Genomic DNA, 19286 nt, shown 5'->3' with positions numbered 1-19286 from the left:
GTATCACCTGCATAAAAATAGTTGTCTAACGCTTCACTCGAATATCGCGCGTTTTAGTTTTCAACTTCGCGCGGATTTCGCGCGTTTCGATTTTGAAATTTTTCGTAACAACCCTGATCTTCTGATGGTTTGTAACGAATATCGATTCACCATCTTGGAAATTGATGCGGCTTAGAGCATCCTTTTTCTGCAAATACGGATAATTTTTGTTCCATAGTTATCCATTATATTACACATATCCAAAAATATACATACATAGGGAAAACTTTTTTTACGTTGAAAATTCCAAATAACGCAAACTATTTTCACCTCATAATTCGATTTACGAAGTCCCGAATATTGCGTACATGGAGGTTTGGGTGTATAAGGAAAACAAAGACGTCGGTAAAAACTACCGACTTCCGACAGAAAATATCCCAGTGGTGGTGGCAAATCAATATGGCAGCCCAACAAAAAAAAAACACAGAATCACAATGGAATGATGATACAATTGATGACGGAAACTTGGCATATCCTTCCGAGAGGACAGAGTGAAAGGGGGGTGAGCAGTCTTCAGCTGCTTTCGTTCCGTTGCACAACCGAAATCGATCGATTTGGTTTCGTACCGTACCGACAACAAATGACACTCTGGAATCGAAGACAGCCAGCCAGCAGCCATCGAAGTCTCTAACTAGGTTAAATTTTGCCAGTGATGCTGACGATATTGGCAGAACACAGAACACCGAACACACCGGAGATGGAATCCGTTGTACACCAGTCGACGGTTGGCGGGCAACGAGCGGGAAAGGGAGGGCGGTAGGCGGTAGTAAAATTACAAGATAATTTATTCAATTTCGCTAATTTATCGGCTGCCGAGTTAATTTTGGATTTAGTGTGACAGCGGCAACCGGGCTGCGGAAATTTATGCAGTTCCCAGCTTTAGCCTGATTGACGATGATAGCGCGCGTGGGTAATAAAATTAGTCAACTTCCGCTGGTTCCGGTGGCGCGCAAGAGATTAGATCGGGGACTTTCGTCGCAACTTGGGATGATTAAAACTTTAATCTCATTTGCAAATTTATAGCTATTTGGAATAATGTTCGAAGAGATTTCGGCTTTTCGTCACCGGCATGAAACGTGGAAACCGCTTTCACGGGGTTTTCCATAAATTATCTTCTATCAAATCGATACGAACGTGGAAAGGACTGCCGAATCATCATATCATCACGGAGGCAATTCACTTACGAAGAAAGCTGACGTATTTCTCAAAAAAATAAAACTCCACAGATAGACCTCCACTGTTTATGGTTTGTAATCATTCCGGTAGTGAAAAGAAAGACGTCTTTCTGACGCACTGTAAACTCAAGTTGTAATTAATATTTTTCTTCTGTTCGTCTTCATTGTTCTTTCACCTTTTTATTATAACTCGTTACGTACTTCCACTCTATTTCCCAGGAACAAACAGAACAGAACGTGTTTTACATACCGAACGAGAACCCATAATTCACGATGAAATCGTTTCAATCTTCCGGCTTCCAGCCGAGGCGGTTCTCTGTTTGAGTATAACATTTTATACATAAGTTACGCGGCCATTTAGCGAAAACCCAAAGGTCGGTCAAGCGCGAACTTCTCGATTTCACAATTCACACACACACACCGTCGAAACTTTGGAAATACGGATAACAAAACAAAAAACAATTGGGCACTCAATTTCGAACCTTTACGCAAATGTTCCAGTTTCTGTTGCTATTGCTCTTTTGACTAAGTTTATTCATGTGACCCTTTTTCTATCGAAGAGGGGGAGGGGATATTTCGCTAACAAAAGCCTTTACGATTTACCCGAATTAACATCCGGTCGGCCGGTTTGAGGAAAATGAAGGGTCGTTTGGACGACGACGACGATGATGATGATGATGATGCTGCATCAACCTGGATAGGCTTTTGCCAAACCAGGACCACGTTCACTACGCTTAACCAATGCTGATAATTGTTGATTTTACTTCTCGCGGAACCCGGTTCGGGCACCACAATGGAAACCAATGACATTGCATCGGATGCGTGTTTTTGGGTCGGATGCGTGTTTTTGGGGTTGGGCGGTACTGCGATACGCTGATTCGGTAAAAGTCATAACGTCATATGAATACAGTTAATATTTTGAAGTTGAGTGACGATCAGTTATACGTAACGCTCGTATTTATTTTTTGACAAAAAATAGCACATTTTGCGGAAAATGAAAAAAAAACAGTACATCGCATTTTATCTCACAATATTTAATAAAAAACCAAAGAAAATTATTATCAGATGACTTATTTTCATATTTTCAATAATTTTCCTCTTTATTTCCCTTTTTAATCGTATTTTTATGTTCAATGTGAACTAATTTTTTGCACGAAAATTCAGCTTTTTTTTTCAAGAAACGGATATATTTCTCGATAATTTTGATTTATTCTATTCTTAGTTTTTGGTGATCCTTTTGTTTCAAATCAACTCAATTTAGCGAAACGGTTGTGACGCGCTTTGAACAAAAATGAATGATATTTTTTTTTGTAAAAAAAAGTTTTGTATTCAGGCCTATTTGCTTACAAGCTTCACGTGGCCGATTGAGCCTATTTTTTAATAGAACTGTTATTTTCAATGCTGGATGTCGTAGTCACCCTTTTTCTCGGAGGAGAGAATTTTCCATTTTCATCCAACAAAAAAATTGAAGAACACTTTGTTCGTGGCTCGTTTTGTCGTTTATAGTCGCATCGTCGGTATTAGTGTTGTCAAACGTGTTATTTTGGATGGTTTCCGTTTTTTCGTTGCTAGTTGCTGTAGATGCACCTTGTACATTGATTACATTTGATTGCTGGTATGATGCTGGAAGCGGTTTTGAAGTAGAAGTACTGGGTTCACTAGCTCCCGTTGCTGAACAGTTGTCCTTGTCTTTGGTTGAAGATTTCCTTTTCGCTGTTCCAGTGCAAGGTTTACCGTAGTGTGCAGGTTGTTCACAAAACTGACATGTAACCAGCTGATTTTCATAGGTAATCAGCGTTTTACACGGATATGTCCCACCTTGATCTCAAATGATGTAAGATGGAATTGCCTTACGTAGTTGTATACGTACCACTCGCTCGCCCTTCCGGATGCCGGAAAAACAATTCCGCTATACTTCACTTTCGATGGAAAGGATTTCACCGTACTGCGACATATTTTCTCGAACAAACTTATCGCTGGCCTGCGGAGGAAGGTCATGCACGCGTACTTCTATGGCATCGTTCACCACGTACACAGGGATTTTGTATTTAACATTGTCATACACGAAACTGTGCACCTCGTTATTAACCGAAGCGAATGCAATTGCATCTCTTTAACATTTAAATATAATGTACACACAGTTAGACGCCTTGTTGAATTGAATCTCACTTACATCATTAACATTTAGATGCATTTGTTCTTTAAGTAAGATTTCAATTTCGTTTGCTGCTGGTCTGACTTTGCAGCCCTTGAAATCAATACAAATTGAATTTGGTCTTATAGGCCAAGTTTCAGGCTTTTGTAAATCGTATTTACCCATTTTGTTCACTACACTGTATTGGTTTTGTTTCTGTCGTCTTGACTGTAAGCAATTTTCGACTGTGTCGGATAAGATGCGAGCACGAACTGAAAAAATGAATGATGAAAAAAACCATGATGAATAGAAGAGAAGGAAACATATCCATTAACTGTTTGCTTGTACGGAAGATCGGGGCGAAAATGGTCACTTTTGATCTTGCGCAGAAAATAGTGCGGAAAGTAATATTTTCACCCAGTTATAAAATTCATACACATCCCCACTTATCTTCGCTCATCTTTTGTATGCTGTCGATGCTGAATGTATTGTAGAAACGTTTACAAGCGTACTGTGATTTGTGATCATCAATTATGCCCGAGATTTAGGGATTTTTGGACTATTTTGTTGGAAGGTACACATATAAAAATATTTTGTGAATTTACATTTATTTTCATGCACATATTTGGAGCAGGTAATTGAATGGAAAGTTACATTACAAAACTAAGCGATTTGTAAATATACAGCCTTGTTCAATGAAAAAGTAAATGCATTTCAATGTAATTTTACATCAATCATGGTTTTAAATCAGATTTTCGTTTCAACTGACGTCTATTTAATAGTACTATTGGTTTACATGTCGTGTAAGTTTCATCTTTTCTTTCTGTGTACTCGAAAATTGTGTTGAGTTTCATAAAATCAACATCAACATCATCAACAAAACAAATTTTGTGAAAAAAATAATAATAAATTTACTACTCCGACCGAGTCTAGTGGCCATTTTCGCCCCACCAAAAAATATCCATTTTCGCCCTATCGCTTTGTTTCGATTTTGCGAGATCATATTATTAGCTAAAAACACGCATCGAACATGACTGGTTCTAGGGAATATATTCTACAATTTAACAAGTAAACTCGACCTTTTCGCAATCACCGACGACCACGGCTCAAATGAGTGAATGGCATGTCAAATAAACATAAGCCAATTGTAGCTAAAGCTGTGACCCACGAATGAAGGGCTGAGCTGATGGGATGTGAAATTTAGTGTTCGAATGATTGCGAGTGGCCATTTTCGCCCCAGTTTCCCCTATTTATATTGGCTACGTGTTGTCACTGTTCTTTCTGGCATTTTGTATTGCGGCGAATCGAAATTAGATGCGTCAAAGATTTTAAATTCTTTATCAATCTTTTGATATGAAAAATACAGTACATTTTAATGGGAAAATACAGTATAAATTTGAATACAGTACATTTAAGGGTAAAAAACAGTATGCAGTATTTGGATCAATAGTAAAGTACGGATACGAGCTTTAGTTATATGAGATGTTGACTGACTTTTTCATTACATGGAAAAGTCCAACGGTAAGTAAATCTGCAGTATCAGTGGATAATTATTGAATTACAATCAGGCCCGTACTCAGAATTTCATTTCGAGAGGGGCCCAGATCAAACATAAAAAAACTAACTTCTTTATGTAGGGTAACGGCTCCCTATTCCATCTCATTTGTGAGAACGTTACCTCAAAAACCTGATTTAGCCATTAAAATCACTATGATTATTTCATATTTCTGTTAATTCGCCTAACATTGAAAATCGATTCACATTTCTTGAACACTTCTGAAATGCTCACTACTAAGTTCCTAATTTCATCGCAATGGATTTTGGTCCTATATTCATCCTACTAAATAGCAATTGGGATAGCGACCAAAGCAAACTAATGCACTATTACACTCTCAGATCCAAAATATCAGAATGCTTCTTCAAAAGGTCGAATGCCGATATTTTTAGAACCAGTTTCGAACCAATTCGACTTTCAAAAATTATTGGTTCGTTTTAGTTTCCTATCGTTTTACATTTAGAATTTTGCTGCATGGTTAATCTAGATCGGTTCTTTTAACAATACGAAAATATCTGATGTACAGTCGATGTAACATACACACACACTCAACTGCGTTATGTTGACATATATCAGAATGAAACTAGTGCTACTAGATTTGCAAAAATGGTCATTTCATTAGTACTTACCATGCACTTTCTAGTGATATTCGAGACCGAAACAGTTTTATTATAATATAAATATCAAAAATACACCGATTTGTTTTTAATCTTTGTTAAAACGTAGAGCTGTCTTGAGCTAGTTGAGCAGTATCTAACAGATTGGAAAATTGACATATGAACACAATGATGGAATGAAAACCGAAAAAATGTTACCGCAGAGACGGAACTCGAACCCGTTGCTAACTCCTAACCGAGGAAATTGTTTTACCAATTGAACTACCCTGCATATGAAAACTACCCATCTACTTTGCCGCACGATACTGATTCGAGACTTTTGTTTTTATCTATTTCGCTATCTATGAGGTAACAAAAATACAACTTCAACTAATGTCACAGATACCAAATAAACACTTACGGACCTTAATGACAAGGTTATAAAAGGTCCTTGTCGCCGACGCAAACCTTAAATCAAACCTTAAACTATTTCAAGTATCTGGGCATATATTTCGACCCCACATTAACCTGGGCTCACCACATAAAGTTTGTTGCCAAGCACGTGGCGTCGTACTGCGGTGTTTTATGGAGAGTCAAGTCCTTTGTTCCCCAGCGTGTGCTGTTAAATTTTTATTTTGCTTATATCCATTCACAGCTCAACTACTTGGTATCGGTGTGGGGGCGAGCCGCTAGTTCTCATCTGAAGAAACTCCAAACTCTACAGAACAGATGCCTAAAAATCATTTTCAATAAACCCTTACTATTCTCGAGTCTATTGTTATACTCTGACAGAAACCATAATGTTTTACCAATAACATACTTATGTGATGTCCAAACGTTGCGATTCATCCATGATAATTTGTATAAATCCACAGTACACCATAACCTACAGTTCCCAACTATATCCCATTCTAGAACAACACGCCGTAGTAACAATTTGTTTCGTGTTCGAGCAGCTACAAGCCTTGGTCAAAGACGGATCCTTTTTGTTGGTCCAACTAAATATAATGCACTTCCGCCTGACATGCGAGGAATAAGCAATCGTGCCACATTTGCGGCTAGACTAAAGTACCATTTTAAGCACAGACTGAACGAGATATTTAGCTAATTTAGTTTTTTGTTTTATAATGTAATGTATTTATCGTCAACAGTATTTCATATTAATAACTAATTACCTAATTTAATTTGTACTTTCTTTCCAACATAGCGTAGTAATTAAATTGTGGATCCCTTAAAAGGAAATCTTTTCCACTGGGATTCCACTTTAATAAATTGCACATCAAACCATGAATAAATAGAATCTCAGCGGACTTTGAATCAAAATTAAATTTGTATTTCTAGTATTATTATTGCCAGTGTCTATTTGTTTCTTGTTTTTCCGCTGAGACTAGTTGCGTCCACTACCAGGGGGCTTCAAATTGAAGCTTTTTGGTGTGGGGGAGTGTAGTGGGTTAAAAAAAAAAAAAAAAAAAAAAAAAAATTCAAAACAAAAATCAGCTGTTATTGCCGTAACACTCGTTCATTCATGATTAAAGAAACTTTGACCGCAATAATTCATACAACTAGTACTTACTGCACACCGCGAGGAAGAATCAAATTACATCAACTGCACTCGGCGTTGAGTCCGGTCGGTCACATCGTAAAACAGACAAATTATGCTAAGTCAACATTCTCGATGCCGATGCCATTGTCGCCCCGCGATATATTGATATATATTCAATAACATAAGCGGCGCAACGTAGGAACATAAGGAATCATTCAAATATTCAATGTACTTATATATATTTGTAAATAATTGGCTTTAAGAAATTTAGATATAAAAACCCAAAAATTATCAATAAAGACACAGTCAAAATCCAAACCTCATTCAGCAAACATTCGTTTCCGAAACACCGGAGCTCTTCGTTGGTTTCCACCTTGCATCCCTTGGACGAAGGGCCCCATTCCAAAGTCTATAGCGTGTAGTATTTGTTACGCAGGTGCTACAAACTATAGAATTCAATCTAGACTTAGAGGTGGCTTGTACTGCAGGACATCTCTAACTAGAACCTTGGTCGAACGTCGTAAGATCGCCCAACCGGTGGGCGATAGTCCTAAATATACAAAAAAAAAATATGCGTTTGCTGATGGTAATCTAAAGAAGAAAAAAATTGTTTTCATAGCATCATGAGACAGCTTGGCAAGCTTGCGATACGAAATGAGATGAAAACAGGCGCGTATACAAGGGGGAGGGGGGGGGGAGGTTATTACTAGGGGTTCTAATGCTTCCCGAAACTTGACAAAATAAATATGTTATGAAAACTCTTCTCTATAAATATGACGAATTTCGTGCCAACTCGATTTGTTGTCCCAAAACGTCACTCTGATCACTTTGTTTTTTTTTATTTCAAAATTGATCCAGACTCTCTTTCGAGAAGGGCTAAACATTTTTAACCAATTTTTTTCAAAGAGGTCGAAAATTATAAATCCTACGAAAAAGTGATTTTCAACAAATCAGTCAATTTTTTTAATAAGTATACTGAAAAAAATTCTTATCGAGTCCTACACTGAAAATCGATTTACCAAGCAAAACCATTTTTGATTTTGATAAAATTTTGTCCTAAGGTAGGTGATTAAGTTTCCTACCAACCGATCATACATTGCAAGATGGGCTGAGCTGAGCTGAAGTAGATCGCCCGCAGTTGCACTTCGTGATTGTGGAAATGTACAATGAACCAAGAAAATGAAGCTTGGGAGAAGCAAATCATTTTCACTGTACATACACACAAACTCCTAACTTTTTATTAAATGATCAATAACGACGTTGGCTACGACCAAAGGCTGTGCTACTGAGGGAAAGGAAGGAATGTTAGTCCGATACTCGTTTTTCTAGAGACCGCGGGTACCACTGAATCTCCACAAGCATAACGATATAGGAGATTTGTTAGTAGGGAGGGAAAGAGATCCGGATATGTTTTGGTAAACAATATGATCTTAACAAAACCTTATTTTCGATACTCTGGAGAAATATAATAAATAAGAAAAATATGAAATATCTCCAAGGAACGATCTCACCAGTATCCCTTTTCTCCTGCTCGCTCTGCCAGCAACGCGAGATGCAACACGACCACTGAAAGAATAAAATAAAAACACTCGCGAATGAGTCCTCTGCAGACCAACCCTAGACCTTCAATCTGAATTACACGATCGACTTTTAAACTTTCACACATTCCATAGAAATCCGACAACACCGACAATGACATGCAGACGGCGCTTCGATCGGTTAACAGGTTATCATCGTTGAATTTTGGGGCGGCAAATTCACAGTATCCGCCATTTGAGCATCTTTAGTTTCGCGGATCAATATTATTCAATAAATAGCACTCTCACTACTAAACACACACTGGCTACACCTGCACTGTCACTCAAAATAACTATTTCAACCTAATTTTTAACTATACGTATCAAACAACACATTGGAATTATACTTTTTTGAGAGCAACACCACACTGAAATTAAAATTTTATTTATATTCATTAGATTTGTCATATGAATCATATGCAGAATATAATTCATAGAAATTATATGGAAACTTATAATCTTTATTTAATGTGTACGTCAAATCTAAATGGACGTTATCATAATGAAAGTTATAAAAATATCCCATATAATTTATATGGAAATCCGATGGAAGTCGTGAATCATACTGCTTGAAGCTGAAGAAATAGTTGTGTCTCCGATATTCATCAACTGCTCCAGACCATTTTTGTCAGGAAATTCCGCATCTCAATGTAATTTTAAATCGCTGACAAGACAGCTCATCCAACTTCGTTCAAGGATATGCGTTAACGGACCATGAAATATATATCCGGTACATTTCATTACTCTATCTGTCTAGTAAGATTCATTTTTATTTTCAGTCTCGGGATCTCACTTCTCTTTCGCAAATATCATGAGGTGCTCCCTTACCGAATGGAATACTAGTACAGCTTGAATCCTCAAAGAAAAGTAGTAGTTGGTGATTATCTGCTATTCGTATGAGCTCCATTGAAAGTTATATATATATATATATATATATATATATATATATATATATATATATATATATATATATATATATATATATATATATATATATATATATATATATATATATATATATATATATATATATATATATATATATAAATTTTATAAAACTAGTCATATGGTATATGTGAACCTATCTAAATAAAATCGAAGTGAATATAATATGCGCTTCATAAATTGTTCCAATGTATGTTGTGCGGATATCTAGTAATGGTTATATGACGCGCCAATCAATTTGACTCAGACTGGAAATTTCATTCGTTATATGGAAATCCTGTAAAAATAACGTTAAGAAGAGTTTTATGTTTCATAAGATTATCTCATATATTTGACATGATGTTGAACACATCTTGTAACTATTATTGGAAATGCTAATAGTGCAAAATCATTAGAATATCATATAATGTGAAAAAGAAAATTTAGCTCAGTGCAGGACACCGCATCGCTCTCCCAGTAATGCCAACTCTCCTCAATCATACATTGCAAGATGGGCTTACAAACAAAAACTATTTCTTGTCCAAAACGATTTTTTTCTTCAGTGTTTTTTTTATTAAAAACTTAACTAAGCTGGGAATAATAATCATCCAAGATTTCAATGAATCTCAATTTTTTGGGAAAATTTCACCGAATACACTGTTACTAGTTGCTCGATATTTGCAGTATCAGTACTGTACAAAACAAAGTTTTGGGTAGAAAAACTACTTTTCCGCTCATCATATATGGAAGGGTGGCAGGGAACGTAATTATTGTCATTGGGAACAAATTTTTTATTAAAATAAAGACGAATGACGTTTTTTTTTTGTAATTTGTCCTCAAATTTTAAAGATCGATTTTTTTTTTCAGTGTAAAATTCTTTTTGTTATTTTTTCACTATTTTCATTCCAAAAATGGACTTATTTTGAAAACATAAAAATGAAAACAATTTTTTGTAGGATTTGTTATTTTTCTACTCCAATTATTTGCAGAAAATGGGATTTTGTTCGAAATTCGTCTATTCGAATACTACACTGAAATAAAAACTTGGCTTTGAAAATTTAAAGTAAAAAAACAGCACTTTCGAATTCAACGAAATTTAAAATCTTAAAATAGGTTATTATTTTCCCTTCGAATCGCTCCAGTATTGTAAGACGAGCAGTTTTAGGAAAAAGTTGTTTTTAGCTTAAACTTTTTCTTTTCTATTACGAATACTTTTTGCGAATATTGTTGCCATATTTTGTGATTTTTTTTTTCAAATTGACATTCATTGAATTCTATTTTCATAATGACTTTCAGTTTAGTTTAGTTTTCGATAAAAAGGCGCTGTACAACATTTTTCAATAAATAAAAATTGTTTTTTTTTGTAAATATATTTTAAACTTAAGTCGCAAGTTCGTTATATTTAAGTCAATAATAAAATGAATAATTTTCAACAAACGAATTTGTCTAAAGAATTTCCAAGTAATTATATACGTATTTTCAAGCGTATGAAAATAATCGTTATGTTTTGAAACCCCCACTCCTTCGAAAAAATTTTCTGGGTACGCGCCTGGATGAAAAGCGCAATCAAGCGAATTAGGTGCAAACTTTCATCTCATGTTTTTAAAGATTTTTATTGTTTTATGATTCATTTTAGAAGTTTTCAATCGTTTATTAAACAAGTGAGAAGTGAACATTGCCAATTATGAAGTTATCCAACATTGAAAAGTGGTGCAATTATACGGTAAATAGTGATCATGTTTTGAGACGAAACAGTAAGTTAATATTCAGGAACATGACAAACTGTAAAACTTGAGACGAAAATGTTTTCTAAACTGGAAAGTAAATTTATTTTTTAATGGAAAAAACAATCTTTGATAAGCGATTTCAAACTATTTTTTTAATGAGAAAATGTGACAAAAGCTTAAATAAACATTTTAAAATATTTCACACTTTGGTTCAGGTACGTTGAGACATATGACTCATGTTCAAAGTTATGAGATGAAGGGATGAGATGGAATTAGGAGCTCCGATGAAATAGGGAGCCGTGATCCTATAATTTTTGGAGTGCAGATTCAAAAGCAATTAATCAACTACAAGGAATTTCCGAATTCGCATAGGAAATAATGAGCCCTTATGTGAAAAATCATATATTCTATATACTAAAAGGGAAAAAATCGCTATTGACTTTCTTATTTTATATAGTTCCAAAATACGGATTTGACCTCCGGTTCCGGAATTACAACTATTCAGTAAGCTATTCTAATTCTGAAATTTTTACTGGTTATTTGTCGAAGAAATTCAATTCGAATACAGAGATTCCGTAAGTACGTAAAAGAGAGGTAAAAAAATTTAGAAATATAACTAACGTCGATTTATCAAACAATCTTCTTAGTAACAAAGATTTCTCAGAAAGAACTAGGAAGATTTTTACAAGAATGGTTTCAAGACTTGCGATGATGCGATGCGATATGTTTCAAATTTACTGCCAAGATCATTCATGAATAGCATGAAAATTAGTGGTTCGAGAAAGCTCCCTTGTAAGGAACAGAAAAAATCTTAACGTTTCTCAAAACTACTCCAATGTGTAAGTTATGTTAGTTGATAGCCGCATACAATCTTATTTCAGCTATTCCCGATTTCAGGTTTCGGAAGTAGTGGTCAAAAATACCAAAATGAAACTTTCGATTTCTTGACATTTTGGAACAAATACGCGCAAGGAGTTTGAATAAACCAAATTGGGAGAATAAGGTGGATGGGGAAGCGAATGGAACACTAAATCGTTGACGGTAGTGATGCTCGTATGTACCAGTGCATTGTCGCAATTTTCGGTATTCAATCTCTCCAATAATGAACACTAGTACTTTTCGCTTTTCAAGGTAATTCATGATAAGTATACTATGTTGATCACAGAAAATAGACCCATTGAGTTTCCCTAGACCGTTTTGGAAGGCTCTTTCCGGCTTCATCTTATTGATGAATAATCACTCTGTTCTTTGGCGTGTAATATAGGATCCAGTTTTTGTCTACAGTTACCATCAGCATCAGCATAGCCAAACATACATCCGAAGCGCGCGTGCGTTCGTTTTTTTAGTCCTGACTTTACATTCGCTGCATCCTGCGGATATTTTTTTAATCTGCAAAATCTTACTCAAGCTATGATAAGTAGGCTCTTTTCAGTCATCCAGCACCATTTTATGTAGTTTTCATATTATCCTTTGTAAGCGGATCGAGAGGCTTGCAGGTGTCATCGGCAATGGCAGCTTCGATCATCACGAAACTCTCGAAGCCACAATTTCACGGTATAATCTAAAGAAGCCGTGGACTCATATTATTTCATAACTTTTGTTTAGTTTCCTTCGCCGGTTGGCCCTCTAAAAATCATTTAGGGGTTAGCCTATGTTTGTGCTTAGGGCACATAACCGTTTTTACTGTTCTTTACGTTTCGTCTTAGACTCGTCAGTGCAGAGCAGTTCAAATTGAACCGCTTATTGCAAACTTAAACAGTTCAACTTGAACCGCTAAGCAGACGTAAAGTACCACGTCTTTCCTGACGTCCCGAACGAAAACGTTGTTGCTTAGCGGTTCAAGTTGAACTGTTTAAGTTTGCAATAAGCTGTTCAATTTGAACTGCTCTGCACTGACGAGTCTAAGACGAAACGTAAAGAACAGCCTCTAAAAGTGTTTTTTTTTAACCAAAATCTTTTTTGAAATTTATTAATATGTATAAAAATTAATGTGTAGATAGTATGTAAACAGCTTCGGAAAAGATTTCGGAAGGAACTAGGGCTCCTTGGGCCCCCCTATTTTGGTACGTGCCTGATTACAATAGCTACCAGCTTTAAATCGTAGTCACAGAGAACAGACACTTTAATATTTTAGAAAAAAGTTTGTACTAGCGTGGCTATCTGTTCTCTGTGTCGTAGTTTCATTTCAACATAGCTCGTCACTTTTCGGTTTCTTAAGACTGGCGGAATAAGTTTTGAGTCTTGAATATCTATGCTTTGATCATCAGCCGAGAATTAATTTCTTTCCTCGAACGAACATCATCTTATTCCAATTGCCACAACCCAAGCAACTTTCACTGAGCACGGACTGAGAAAAACTTTTCCCGCCGTAATTTCTTTTCAATTATACATTTTCTAGTGATGATAAATTGACTTTCATTGCGGAAAATTTAATTAATGCAACCACAGCTGGTGACACTGTTATTAGCAGTGTGGATTAAAGTGATGTACAGCACTTGATTCAACCACGGAGTTATAAATTGTTTCTAAGAAATTTTTTAGATTTACTGTTGCAGAAAATGTTTTACAGCGCACAACTCAAAATAGCTTAATTGGTTATTTTGTTAATTAGCAAAATATCTTAAAATTGAACAAACAGTTTTAAATAGCTGTAACTTTTCAACCGATTTCAAGTATTTTCAATTTGAATTTTGGGTGAAACTAGTTCAATATATTAGAAATTTTGCAACCATTGCAAAGATGAAGTCGATAGGAAGCTGAAAAATTGCATAATCTCGTGCTTTGAATCTGTACAACAAAACGTTTAACTCTAGATCGGAAGGAAAAATGGATCTCCGTATGGTGAAAAGGATTACAAGTGGGTAGTTGAAGCTTTCAAGAGGAATGTAAACAGTTCTGTAAGAGATGTGGCGAAAAACAAGCATTTGAATAAAAACTTTCGTGCAAGATGCAAAAAAAACACACGTACAAAGTTAAAAAAGAATCGAATCGCAATGAACGGAAGAATATGATGGAAAAATCACGTTCACGGAAGCTCTACACATTGATGTTGACAAAACCGCATTGTCTCATCATGGATGACGAGACGTATGTGTAAGCAGACTTCCGGAAGCTTACAGGACTTCTGTTTTGCACTGCCCATCATGAGTTGGAAGTCTCAGAGGGCGTTAGAAAGCAGAAGATGTTAAAGTTTGCTAAGAAATATATGATTTGGCAATCAATTTGTACTTGTGCAAAGCGGAGCACTCCATTTGTGAAAACTGGTACGATCAATAGGCACGTGCACATAAAGAAATGCCCCCAAAAGAACTTACCTCTACTTATAAGGTCACACCATGAGGCTACACTCAGGCAAAAAATATATGGAATTTCATAATGATATCGAACGGATTCTAGCCACAAGAATATCGTATGCGAGTCATAAAACCTCCTTAGGATGTCACGAAAATTTGAATTCCAATAAAAAGCCTTATGAAATTCATACAAAAATTTTTAGGAATATTGTGCCAAATTTATATGACAAACATAACTTGGCTCATATACTGTGGAATTCATAAATTGTTCGTATGAAAACGATAATAGTGATAGATGAGATGTATACTGCAGAGTCATAAACATTATGATAGAGGTATATTTTTCATATGATTCCTTTGAAATGGTGATTCTGTTGGTTTTTTATGCACCATAAGATTTGCCTTATGATTTTCACTATTCATTTTGCCTGAGAGTATGTTTTTCTGGTTGAATTTAGCCACGTGCTATTACTCGGAAGATATTTTGGAGTGACACAAGCTGTGTTGGGAGAAATTCGAAGCTTCGGAAATCACGAGTGAAATTTTTCACAAGTGATTTTCAGACAAAAAAAAAACCCTTCTTAATCCCCCTAGTGGCGTGATAATGCCTTTCGCTTGCCATTTAAATGGTCTAATTGAAACATTCATAAGATCCTATCCTCGGCCATAATAATTGTGAGTTTATCAAACAAACTAATAGTATCTTTCAAACGAGTCTAATTCTTCTCCAGAACCAAAAATGACAGCCATTTGATCTTTGAACTAGATCAAATGCCCAACCGTAGCTTTCAAACGAGCCTAGGTTTGTCGAAATCGGTTCAGACTTCTCTGAGAAAATTGCGCGGTAAAAAATTTCGTTACACACAGTGACATTTTCCGATCTCGTAGAGTTGAGTCGATTGGTATGGGTCTCCGAGGCTCCGTTCTAAAGTCGGGTTTTCCAGCAATTCTAATACCTTCCTATAGAGAAAGTCGAAAACCATCGACCAATTTGATTCGATTTTTTTGCAAACGCGATTCTCAATGAAACTGATTCTACATGCAAAAAATCAGTTGTGGAAATATCACTAGCGAACATTCTCCTGGATGATATTTAAGAAAAAAGTTCACACATTGAATATATCTGATATGATTCTCGAGCAAAAGATGGGAAATGAATTATCGTAGCCGTTATATCTCAATCCTTTGCAGAATACATGTTCAATACATTCGTCGATGAACAAAAACTTAACCTTTCTGAAAATGTTCTGTGCGCGTAGTGATAAGTGTATCAATAGTGGTGATATATTCGAAATTTATTCGGAAATACCGTGGTGGAGGAGAAATATCATAAATAGAAGCGGCAAATGCTGTAATGAATAATAGTTACAATAATAATAATAATGAAAACATTAACTAAAACCAATCACATACCATGTTATGCAACTGATTTAACAAATATTAGCCAATTTAGTGTGAATATCCTACGCAGAAGTAACAGGAGCGCAGGCTATTGCTACGCAAATTCAAACGCCCTATTCAAACACTGCGCCTGCTGTGTGTTTGACATATGCACAATGCTGCACTCCTGTTACTTCTATGAATCAAACTCATGCTAAATAGCGTTTTATTGGGTTTAATCTTAAGGGGCGGATAGGGTCTAACACTTTTGAAAAATGATATATTATTTTTTTTATATTTTCTTACAGTAAAACATTCCAAGAATATTCTGTGAAATTTTTGAGCCTATCGGACAAAACTCAGCAGGTTATAGGCCTTTATATTTGCTTATCTCATACTGCGAAGAAGCGAGAGCTCGGCACTCAGGCCTAAGATTGCTTCTTCGATTGACTTAATATTCTTGAAATGTTTCAATATAACAAACTATAATAGAATAAATATGATTTTTTAAGAATGTTAGACCCTATGGGCTCCCTTGAGTAATAAATTGTTTTCATTGATTTTATAGATAAAAAACTTGAAAAGCGTTTTTCTCGAAAGCAGGTTTTGGAAGTCCGTGTCCATCGTCATTCAAAAGCTACTGCACCAATTTTTTGAAATTTTGCACACATTTTCAACATATAAAAAACCAGACCCCAACGTTTTCCTTTCCGTTGTTTGTTACTTTGGGAAGGTTTTATAGCAACAAAATGGTGGATGTTTTCGTGAAAAATCGTAGTTTTAACTTTAAAAAAACCACCAACAATTAAAAAAATTAAAAAAAAGAAACGTTGGGGTCTAGAAAAACTTCTACTCTAACTATGCTGCTTTGATTTGTTCACTTCTGATTAGTCTGCACTGAGATACAGTGGACACCGTAAATCATAATTTTCAAGAAGCGTCCTCAAAAATACCTCTTCACCGACTTATTTCACAATATTTTGTTCGAATGATGCGCTTTATTATGCAAAACACAAATGTAATTTGTTGAACGATAATTCTGAGAATAAAAAAATATCTTACGCTGAAGTAACAGGAGCGCAAGCTATTGCCACGCCAATTCAAACGCGCATTGTGCGTGTCTCAAACACTGCGCCTGCTGTGTGTTTGAGACACGCACAATGCTGCACTCCTGTTGCTTCAATGAATCAAACTCATGCTAAATAGCGTTTATGAAAAAAATATTGTTGTTCCTACGTGCATAAAAAATTTCGCAGTCATTATTTCTCAGTTACGATTTTACCCAGTAGAGATTTTTTTACTGATGAAAATTTAATACTTAAATCCTGCACGAATCACTTCGGTGTCGAACTAAAGCGTAGTGAAAATTCAGCATCGAAATATCATCGAATTTATTTCGATTATCTCTTTAGCGATATTTCTGTGGGTGAAAGTTCGTCATCAAGTTTGGCTGAAAAAAAACATTTATGAACTTCGAGGTTCAGATGTTGTTTAACGAATGAAAATCTCGAAAGTGATTTTTTCAGTCACTGAGTTTTTTTAGAAAATCTATTGATCTGATTTTTTGACGAACGATACTGAAGGATTTTTCCAACACTGGGTACATTTCTTTTGAAGCAACTACTTATAATAAAGTATGTTTTAAACCTACTACCTACAATCAACTTCTATTTCCATTCAAAAATTGCCACATTATTAACTGGTACAGGTAATGCTTAAGAGTCAAGAGTCAAGAGTAAAGAGTAAAGAGTAAAGAGTCAAGAGTCAAGAGTCAAGAGTCAAGAGTCAAGAGTCAAGAGTCAAGAGTCAAGAGTCAAGAGTCAAGAGTCAAGAGTCAAGAGTCAAGAGTCAAGAGTCAAGAGTCAAGAGTCAAGAGTCAAGAGTCAAGAGTCAAGAGTCAAGAGTCAAGAGTCAAGAGTCAAGAGTCAAGAGTCAAGAGTCAAGAGTCAAGAGTCAAGAGTCAAGAGTCAAGAGTCAAGAGTCAAGAGTCAAGAGTCAAGAGTCAAGAGTCAAGAGTCAAGAGTCAAGAGTCAAGAGTCAAGAGTCAAGAGTCAAGAGTCAAGAGTCAAGAGTCAAGTGTCAAAAATCAAGAGTCAAGAGTCGAGATTCAAGAGTCAAAATTCAAGAGTCAAAATTCAAGAGTCAAGATTGAAGAGCTAAGAGCTAAGAGCCAAGAGGCAAGAGCCAAGAGGCAAGAGCCAAGAGCCAAGAGCCAAGAGCCAAGAGCCAAGAGCCAAGAGCCAAGAGCCAAGAGCCAAGAGCCAAGAGCCAAGAGCCAAGAGCCAAGAGCCAAGAGCCAAGAGCCAAGAGCCAAGAGCCAAGTGCCAAGAGCCAAGAGCCAAGAGCCAAGAGCCAAGAGCCAAGAGCCAAGAGCCAAGAGCCAAGAGCCAAGAGCCAAGAGCCAAGAGCCAAGAGCCAAGAGCCAAGAGCCAAGAGCCAAGAGCCAAGAGCCAAGAGCCAAGAGCCAAGAGTCAAGAGCCAAGAGCCAAGAGGCAAGAGCCAAGAGCCAAGAGCCAAGAGCCAAGAGCCAAGAGCCAAGAGCCAAGAGCCAGGAGCCAGGAGCCAAGAGCCAAAAGCCAAGAGCCAAGAGCCAAGAGCCAAAAGCCAAGAGCCAAGAGCCAAGAGCCAAGAGTCAAGAGTCAAAAGTTCGTTCGGAGGATCTTGAATCACTTTGAAAAATTTGAACAAGCGTGAGCACCATCATCTTCCATTTGTCTTTTTGATGTGGAACACCTCTTTATTTTCTATATAGGGTTGCAAATCAGAAACTTAAGGAAAAATACACGTAGAAATGTGGTCAGGTTTTAAGCACTTACAGCTCAGTATATTTTGTATCATTTATGAATATTATTTCATCATTTGATTGGAAATATTTTTAAGATTCGATTTGAATGTATCAAGCCACGTATTTTCAATTATAAATGATTGAAATTTAGTAGCGAGCAGTGTCCTATTTTGTCTGCTAAACATCTGCGGCATGTCGGATTTCCCTGCCATAGACGACGGTTTTGAAGGAGTGAGCGATATATCAAAGGGAAAGCGCTCTGATTGGTCAATCGACGCAAAAGCGAAGCTGTTGGAAGCACGCGAATCTATAAATAGAATCGAAATTCTAGCTAACGTTTCAGTCCTACGTGTAGCATGCTAGAGGCAGGTTGTTGCTAGACAGCAAGACAAAAAGTGCCATAAAACGATTTGAAGCTTCAACTGGTGTGCTCTGATCTTGTGTCATGCAAGCTCGGATGAAATTCCATGTTATGTCGTTTCGCCAATTGACAACTACAATTTTGAGTGCTTAAGAGTATTTCGAATTAATATAAGATGAACTCGATTGATAATGATA

General features: G+C 36.2%; 1 protein-coding gene and 1 pseudogene across 20 annotated transcripts in view; one reads left to right on the top strand and one right to left on the bottom strand.

Moving 5' to 3' along the window:
- Positions 1-19286, top strand: part of LOC131438815 (glucose transporter type 1) — a 611808-nt gene that overhangs the window by 278878 nt on the left and 313644 nt on the right. The window lies entirely within an intron of this gene.
- Positions 1-19286, bottom strand: part of LOC131434230 (uncharacterized) — a 53207-nt pseudogene that overhangs the window by 9640 nt on the left and 24281 nt on the right.

The sequence above is a fragment of the Malaya genurostris genome, chromosome 3 (genome assembly GCF_030247185.1).
Source record: "Malaya genurostris strain Urasoe2022 chromosome 3, Malgen_1.1, whole genome shotgun sequence".
NCBI classification, from domain to species: Eukaryota; Metazoa; Arthropoda; class Insecta; order Diptera; family Culicidae; genus Malaya; species Malaya genurostris.
Note: the sequence above shows the minus strand (reverse complement) of the source record. Positions and strands in the feature narration are given on the sequence as shown.